General features: G+C 37.5%; 1 long non-coding RNA gene across 1 annotated transcript; it reads left to right on the top strand.

The window, feature by feature from the left end:
* The first annotated feature begins 7,528 nt into the window (after positions 1–7,528).
* LOC131607889 (uncharacterized) lies at positions 7,529–8,302 on the top strand. Its single transcript, XR_009285429.1, has 2 exons — positions 7,529–8,013; positions 8,103–8,302. It is a non-coding gene; the product is annotated as an uncharacterized LOC131607889 (long non-coding RNA).
* Positions 8,303–9,639: the final 1,337 nt, after the last annotated feature.

Genomic DNA, 9,639 nt, shown 5'->3' with positions numbered 1-9,639 from the left:
TCAGATGAAATTGTTTTGACTATTGTAATTTTTTAGATGTAGTTTTTAATTTTCTGTTTGAAATTTCGATGTAATGTCGATTTTAATCAATGAATGTTTCTTTTCCCGTTGTTTTGTTGATTTTGAATTTATTCCGCAGGTGTACCTACGGTGTGTTCTGTATGTGCATCTAAGATATATTTTCACACAAATGTAAAAAAAAAGGTACTTCCAAAAATACATCTACAGAATCAGGGGAACAATTTTGTCAATTCAGTGATGCGTGAGAGATCTAAGAGGTCTAATAAGAAATTCTCAAATGAAAATATATATGAAATTTAAAAAAAAAATCATCAAACTTTATTTTCATTTAATTAATTTAATCGGGGTTTCTATTTCCGAATTTAATCATATGAATGTATAATAAATAAGTAGTCGTGTTAAACCATCTCGATTAGTGGACACAACGCTGTTAAAAAAAATTATAAGAAAATTTTGTTATTTATTATAATCCTCTCTATTTCGAAAAAGATTAACTTTTATAGATTCACGAATAGATAATACTCAATTTCAATCGCACTTTTGGTGATGGAGAGAATGGGGAGAATTAAAGAAATAAAAATTATATTATTGAATTGTATAAATAATAACTATTTATACAGTTCTCATTGGGTTTAGGCTTACCCAACTTAAATTATATTTGATATTATTATATTAGATTATATTTGATATTACATCTAATATCTAAATAATATATAAATCCTAATAATATATCAACACTATGTAGCACAAATACCTTTTTTTTTAATAAGCAATTGATTATAAGAAATGCACTAGGGGTGCAACCCTTACAAAGAGACGGACCAAAAAAGGCGAATCAAAAGCCAACTAAGGGAGCCTTGTACCAATTATAAAAATCGGATAAAGCTTGGCTAGAAATCAACCACCTCCAAGAGGAAAAAATAATGTTGTTATACACCCAATCAAAGCAAAAAGGTTTGTTTTCGAAAACCATCGAGTTTCTCATACACCAAACACTCCAATTTGTTGCAATCCAAATAGAAAGGATCTTGTCTTTTATGTTGGAACTCTTGACCCTAGCAAGAATGGATCCGAAATTCATAAGCTCCGCCAAAGACAAGTTAGAATCCGATCCCAGCCAAGCAAGAACTTTGTTCCAGATGTTAACAACCACCGGACAGACGAAAAACAGGTGAGAAAGAGACTCCGGCTGATCCTCACAGAACAAGCAAGCTGGAGAAGGAATGTTAGCAACTCCCCTATGATATAATTGGTCTTTAACAGGAAGTTTCCCCGCGAGGAGCCTCCACGCGAAAATCTGAATACGGATCGGTATGTTTAAAGACCAAACAGATTTCATGTGACTGACAGTGATGGCTGGCCACGCGAAATCTTTTACTTCCTCCATCTTTCGCGAAACAGAGGACACCGAGAACCCGCCATCAGAATTCAAGGTCCACTCGAACTCATCCTCTTTCTCCTCATCCAACTCGACTTGCTGCAGCAGGTTTTGAAGGTCCCTCCACTCCCTCTGAACAGAGATGCTGCTGGGAATCGAGTGCTGAAGAGCCGTATCAGCTTCTCTCGAATCCGTGTCCTGCAGAAAAGCAGAAAAAACATTGAACAGCCTCTGAATATCCCAGCAATGGTCTGCTCCCCTGGCCTGAAAGAATTCCTCAACCGAAGCTAGCTTATTGGATGAGAGATCGTACATATCCGGGAATAAGGCCCTGAGAGACTGGTTTCCCAACCAAGAACAATCCCAAAACAGAGTATTTTTGCCATCTCCTACTCTAAAATTCACATAGCTATGGAAGCCTTCCTCCACTCCTTCTAGTTGCACATTGTTGCTCATTACATCTTTCCACCACAAAGAGTCCTTGTTAGAGATGGATGTTCCGGCAGATGCTTGCACCTTGAGTCTTGGATTAAAGTATCTTAAATCCACGAATCTCCTCCAAATAGGGTCTTTCTCCGTAAGAATGCGCCATTTCCATTTGAGGAGAAGCGCTTTGTTCAAGACTCCCACATCCCTAATCCCCAACCCTCCTTTTTCCTTTGGCTTGCACACAATCTCCCATCTAACCCAATGAATACTTCTTTTACACGCGTCTCCGCTCCATAAAAAATTACTTTGGATTTCTCTTATCTCTTGTAAAATCTTCTTAGGGGCTTTGAAGAACGATAATGAGAAAATAGGGATAGCATTGATAACCGAATTGATAAGAGTCAACCTTCCCCCTATGGAAATATTCCTCCCTTTCCAAGAAGAAAGTCTATTTTTGATTTTAGCAATAAGCTCCCTCCAAGACTTCTTCCTTCTAGGATTAGACCCCACCAAAACGCCAAGGAATTTGGTAGGAAAACCACCTTTTTTGCAAGCAAGAAACGAGGTTGCCGAGTGCATGAACCAATCACTCACATTAACTCCTAACACATTGCTTTTGTTAAAATTGATTTTGAGCCCCGACACGAGTTCAAACGCTCTAAGATTCACTTTCAAGCTCCAAAGATTGTCACAAGTTGGTTCCCCTAAAATAACGGTGTCGTCCGCAAATTGAAGAATATCGACGAACTCTCCCTCCTCCACTCCATATCTAAATGGTTTGAAATCCCCCACTTCAATCGATTTGTTGAAAATAGATGTTAAACCTTCCATTGCCATGACAAAGAGAAAAGGCGACAACGGATCTCCTTGACGTAAACCTCTTTGGACCGAGAACTCTTTGGTAGCACTTCCGTTAACCAAGATGGAGAAATGACTCGAGAAGACACATGCTTCCATCCAAGACATCCATCTCATGCCAAATCCCATCCTCTTCAAAATGAACCGAAGATAGTTCCAAGAAACGGTGTCGTAAGCTTTCTCAAAATCTACCTTAAGCAACATGCAACTCATCTTCTTTTTCCTCGACCAATCTACAATCTCGTTGACCAAAAGCACACCGTCCATCATGTTTCTATTCGGGGCAAACGCGGTTTGGTTGAGCGAAATCAAATTGCCAATCACACCTTTTAACCTATTAGCTAGCAACTTAGCCAAGATCTTATAGATGCTCCCTACCAAGCAAATGGGGCGATATTCACTAAGCTCCTGGGGGTTGATGTTCTTCGGGATCAAAGTCAAAAAAGATGATGTTATAGCTTTGATTAATTTTCCTTTTGAATGAAAATCGTTGCACAAAGCCATGATATCTCCTTTTAAAAGCACCCAAAACTTTTTAAAGAAATCTAAGGAGAAACCGTCCGGCCCCGGACTTTTGTTGCCGTCACACGCCCACACAGCCTCCTTAACTTCTTCTTCCGAAAACAGCTTTTCGACATCAATAGAATCCTGGGGCAGCAGCTTCTTAAAACTGATGCCTGTGAGTTCAGGTCTGCATTGAACTTCCTCCTTGAAAAAATCACGATAGTGATCAAAAACGTACTCTTTAACCTCCTTGACAGCTTCCAATCTCCCACTGTTAGAATTAATAGAGCACAAGTTATTTCTCCTCCTTCTTTCCCTCATGAAATTGTGAAAGTAACGAGTATTCCCATCTCCTTCGGAAAGCCACATTTGCCTAGATTTGGTACGGATAAGCCTTTCTTTTTTGGTAAGATTGAGCCAATAATCCGCCAACGCCTTAGATCTTTTAGCCACCACCTCCTCCGAGACATTTCCTGCAAAATTAACAAACATATTATCTAAAATATTCATTTCCTCCCCGGCCTTCTTTATGTTGAGGTCAATCCACCCGTACACCTCCTTGTTCCACCCCACTAAACTCTTCTTTAGGATTTTCATCTTCTCAACCATACAGTAGTCCCCTCTCCCTTTAACCTCAATGGAATTCCACTCCTTTATGATGAAGGATTTGAAGTCGGCATGATCAAACCAAGAATTATTGAATCTAAAGGGTTTCGGGCCCCAATTTTGTCTATTATGTTTCAACCAAATCGGTGCGTGATCCGAGACGTCTCTAACACCAATGTATTGACCTTCTACCTTCCAATCTTCAATGAAGTCCTCCGATAGGAGAAATCTATCAAGCCGACTCATAGCTTTGCCGTTGCTATTGAGCCAAGTAAATTTTCCTCCTATTGAAGGAGGATCCACCAATTCCATATCATCAATGAAAGCCTTAAATCCCGCAATCTCCCTTTTAAAACTCCTCCCCATCTTTCCGACTCTTTCTTCCGAGGAGGATATAGAGTTGAAGTCACCTCCTACACACCAAGCTCCCTTCTCATTTTTCTCCTTAAACTCTAGCAGACTCTTCCAAGACTCCATTCTACTGTTAAAATCACACGAGGCATAAACGTTGACGAAATAAATCAACTTTCCCTCCTTTTTTACACAAAGACCAAGGTAGCCTTGACCTCTAAAACTGAAAATCAAATTAAAGAAATCTTTCTTCCACATAGTCAGAAGACCCCCAGACGCCCCTTCCGCCTTCGAGAAAGACCAATCCACCGAATCACCTCCCCACAACTCCTTAACAATGCTTTTGTCCAAAACACCCAATTTGGTCTCCTGGATAAAGCTAATGTCAACCTCCCCTGTCCTTATTAAGCAGCCAACTCTCTTTCTCTTAACGATATTACCACCACCTCTCAAATTCAATGAAAAGACTATCATTAAACAACCTTATCAGGATTCGCCTTTATCTCCCTCTCCTCTTTTCTCTCTCTCAACTCAAGCTTCCCCAATTTGCTGATAGGATCAAAATCCGAAGAAACATTAGTAATGCCCAACCTGATCATTGAATTCCATAGCCCATTAGAGGCTTTATTCATCACTCCATTGACTATCCTAAGGTTGCAATTTCTAATGTCAGCACTGTTGAGAGAATCTCCCGAAAGAGAAAGCGGCCCCTGAAGAAAGTTATTGTTAGGATAGAAAGAAGAACCTGGGTTTGAGCCTTGAGGGGTAAAACGAAGGTCGTTCCTGACTGGTTTGAAAACTTCCACCGGATGAACGAAATCCTCCACCACCGCTCCAAGGTTAAGCACCTCTCTCATCTTTTTACGCACCTTTTTTGAGTTTTTCGTTTTACCTTTCCTAATCTCCTCCCCTATTTCCAAATGAAAATTGTTATCAAGATTAGGATCAAGAAAAGACATCTTCTTAGCTTCTGAAACCGTGAGAATCCGAGGTGGGCTGGAGTGTCCACAAATCGGATCTCCCAAAGGAGCGCTGTCTAGGACTTTGTCCACAACCCCAAATGGGCCTGCCCTCTTTTCACCACTTGGGCCTTTGTAAAAAGAGCACTTTTTGTTGTTGGATGGCCCAACAGAAAGAATAGGAAAGGGTTCCTCTTCTTTGGGCGCTATAACGAATAAACCTGCGGGTCCCTCCCTTTTCAAAAAAATCGCATCCTCCCCCTTAGGGTTAAACCTTAATCTTTCTAGACTGCAGGCTACGTGGCTCAAAGAGAGTGGTGAAGAGTTGACCGAATTGCACAATCTCTCAGAGCCTAGGAATGGAGATTCCTTAAACTCTGATCCCTCATAAATGCCCTCTGCACAAACATCGTTAGGGATAACTTGATCCCTCTCCCCAGGTAAAAACTCATTTGCCTTTTTAGAGTCAGCGGTGTCCTTCTCGGCAACATCCCCTTTTCCAGTGCCTCGAGCCTCTCCCATATCTTCCAAGCCATCAGCACCCCTATAATCCATCTCAGAAGAAGCTACACTAGCAGAGAATTCCGATGAAGCAAAGGATGCACCACCGGAGACTTCTCTCTCCTCCATGAGAACCTGAGGTTCCTCAATCAACATAATGTTATGCCAATTACCATCTATACATGCCCTAACATTGCTCCTGATGCTGTCTACCAAGTGAGTGAACACCATAATTTTCAGAACGTCCAATCTAGTAGGATTACCTCTAATGCAATCGAAACTCGCCACGCTCCCGAAGTCTGATAACAAGGATCTCAGGAAATCTTCGTTTCTCACGTGACTAGGGATTCCATAACAAGAAATCCAAACCGCCCTAGCACATTCCACGTCAGTTGCCTTCCACTCCCTGATTTCTTTGAACCAATGGTTTTTCCATTCACCTCCATCCTTGAGTAAAGCTTCAAGATCCCCTTCTACCGACTCCTCCAGGAGACATAAGTTAGGACCTAACGGAATGGCCTTAACAGAGAATATGCCTTCATCAAGCAAACTTTGACACACACCGTATGCTAAACCTGGGGAGAGGGAGATCCCCACCTTCTTGTTGCTAAAGGCTTTCTTCTCTAACTCGCTAGAAGAAAAGAAAAAGGATTTACAGGCTTCCTTATTCTCCGTTACATCACTAACGTTCTTGCCCTTCAGCACTTCTGCGAAACTCTTTGAAGGGCCAGAGCACGTAAGATTGCTGTTAGGGCCTAAAAAAGGTAAAGAATTGTTCCTCTGATTAAGATCTTTGTCCTTCGCGAAGCCCTTCTTGCCATGCAGAACAACCTCCTTCCTTTTAATTTTCGAGATGTTAGCTTTCAACTTCCTCCCCTCCAGCCATACATTGTCCAACTTGATCTCCATAAGTCTAGTGTCCGCCACGTCTAGAAATCTCACGAAACCGAACCTCGAACCCCTCCAGTCTTTTTTTGGTGGAATAACTATCTCCTCAATCAAACCAAAATCCTTGAGCTCAAAGTACAAGTCTTCAGCTCTCCATTTAGCTTCAAAATCTGTTAAGAAAAAGGTTGAGGACACACCACCCTTGCCTACAGAAGGATTCTTCCAAATGTCCCACCTAGGGATGAAGGACGCGAAACCTTTGCTCCTACTGACTTTAGTCCATCCTCCGACTCCTCTGGACCAAGCCTGAGCCATCCCAAGACCAAGAAGAAAAGCAAAGAAAACTAAACCCTAGCGCAGCTTCTCTCTCTAACTTTCTCTCTCATTGTTTTATACTTCATACAATGGAGTTTGGTAGCTGAATCTTGAGTCTGCTATGTAGCACAGATACCTTGAAAAAAATGTGTCTGTGTCCATATCGGTATCGGACATTTGCACTGACACTTGTGATTACATTTAATTTATTTATTTTTTCAAATTATTATCGGTCTTGCGGTGTCAATATCGAAGTCAAATTTGAAGTGTCCGTGTTTCGTAGATACACATATAATTGCATAGAGAAACAGATATTTAGTCGGATGACATTTCAATTATCCAAATGAAGAGTGAAATTTCTTAAGCTATAAAACTAAAAAAAGAAGAGGACAAACATGGTGGCCCAAAAATTAGAAGTCCACATTTACACATGCTTCCGTTGAATCTGTTGTCACTACCAAGTAGGGGCAAACACCAATTGAGGTTGTGTTGTTCTATTATGGTAATACAACTAAATAATGTTTATATAAATGTTTTTTATTTTATTATAAATGATTAATATATTAATTGTTAGGTTAGTATTTTCTTATTTGTAGATAATGGAACACTGATCTATTAATGTATTTATGATATTTTTGTACAACTATCAACTGAATTGATAGTCATTGATAGTCAGTATAAAATATATAGTTAATTATGTAACCAAAATTAAATACATGGCAATCAAATAAACACCTAACAAGAATCTCAATTAATATATTAACTAAATCATCCTATGATGGTGCTCACGACCTATCTATGATTGCATACATACAGCCATACACGTCCTTATCAAAGTTCCTACCTTCTGCATCATTAGCCCCTCTTCATATTTGTCTCCTTTTTTCAAATGCTACCATCATCATTCATTCTTCATATTTTCAACTATCATACATACTCTTATCTCAGAATAAAATGATAGCTAAAACAACCGTTTCATGTGAAACTTATCCACAAAAGGTTCAAATTGTTACAAAATCAGTTTCTGATAGATTGTTGCAGAAATTCTATGATGAGCCACTGTTTGATTTTGATTATGAGAAAAGTGGATTGTGGTCTCCTCCAGTTCCACGTACGGTTTTCTTGAGTTCACCAGGAAGCATATTTACTCATAGAGAATTGCTTGATAGACTCAGAAACACAAATGCACGAAGAAAAATCAGAGTCTGTTCAAATTTTGTCTTCATGTTTCATTGCTTTGTTTTTCTCTCTCTTAATTTGCACTGAATTATTCTACCTTGTTCTTTTGGCAGGTGTTCTGTTGTTCCTGAGTATGAAGATTTCAAGCTCTACATTATGTTCAAAATTTCGGTGTGATTGAATTATTATATTCACATGAACTTAGTTAAATATTTGTTTTTGTTTTAGCTAAATTTGATTTGTGATTTATTTGTATATGTTTGTTTACGTGAGAAGCATATAGAATATGAATTTTTTATGACTTTCCAATGAATTGCTTTTAGAGGTGATTTGTAAGATAGAGTACTATTTTGGACATGTTAATTGAAAATTTTTAAGAAATTTTAAACAATTTAAATGATTCATTTGAAATTTATTATTTTGAGAAAAAAAATTGTTTTGATGAAGTATCAAAATTATTTACGGCTAAATCTTTAAAGCCAATTTTATAAATTTTAAAATTTTTGGAATAAATTTAAAATTTGAAAAATAGAGATCAAATTGCAATTTTTAAAAATTTAAAGGAATTAGTTAGTACAATTTTAAAAATGATTAGGGACCAATTTGTAATTTTTGAAAATTTTAAGGATCAAATTTAAAATTTTGAAAAATATGAAAACCAACTTATAAGCTTTGAATTAACAACAATATTCAATTTGGCAGTCACATTTTTACGGTGGGAAAATTTTAAATTCTTTAATTTTAAAAGTAATTTCAAAATCATGAAATTTAAATTCAACAAAATATTGTATAAATTTCTGTGGTTTTAACAACACTTCCTATTTATTATCTAAATAATAATAATAAAATTCAAATTATTTTAAATTGCTTCAAAACATGTAATGGATCGGATAATGATAGTGAAAAAAATGTGTTTTAATATAATATGTGTATGTACAAAAAAAAAAAAATAATATAATATATGTAGGGATGCCGAAGGGGAAGATTTGGGCAGACTATTATAGTACTCGTTCGCATACTTGCGGTTTGAAAACATCTTCGTACTCGAAGGCTTGAAAATTTGTACGCGTACCCGTATCCTATAGATACATAAGTATCCATATTCATACCCGTTTATCTATACTTCTAATAAAAAAATATTGATCAATTATAATCTATCATGTCATTTTAAATTTCTAACAACATTTTAAAAAAAATCAAGAATATTATTGTTAAGTTAAAAAATCAACAAATATTTATATTAAAATGGGTACAAGTTTATAGTAATGTACTTAATTAAATTGATAAGAATATATTAATAAAATTAAAAACATATAAATATATACTATGCGGATATAGGACGGGATGGGTACCCGTGCCCATGTCCATACCCGCTTATTTTAGTGGATAATTGCTCGTATCCATACCCGTGCTCATTTTACGAGTTTTTACCCTATTCAATATGGATAATTTTGCGGATACCCACCGGTGTCATCCCTAAATATGTGTTGTGTTAATATAATATAACATTGGATTAATCATTTAATTAATTAATTATGTAATAACAACTTCATATCTATGATTTGTTAGAATCCTTATGGTCTGTTTGGTTTGGCTTTTCAGCCACCAAACGTGCGTCTCAGAGCCTTTTCAATGTGGTTTTTAAAAGCT

Source organism: Vicia villosa, linkage group LG5 (assembly GCF_029867415.1).
Source record: "Vicia villosa cultivar HV-30 ecotype Madison, WI linkage group LG5, Vvil1.0, whole genome shotgun sequence".
Lineage (NCBI taxonomy): Eukaryota > Viridiplantae > Streptophyta > Magnoliopsida > Fabales > Fabaceae > Vicia > Vicia villosa.
Note: the sequence above shows the minus strand (reverse complement) of the source record. Positions and strands in the feature narration are given on the sequence as shown.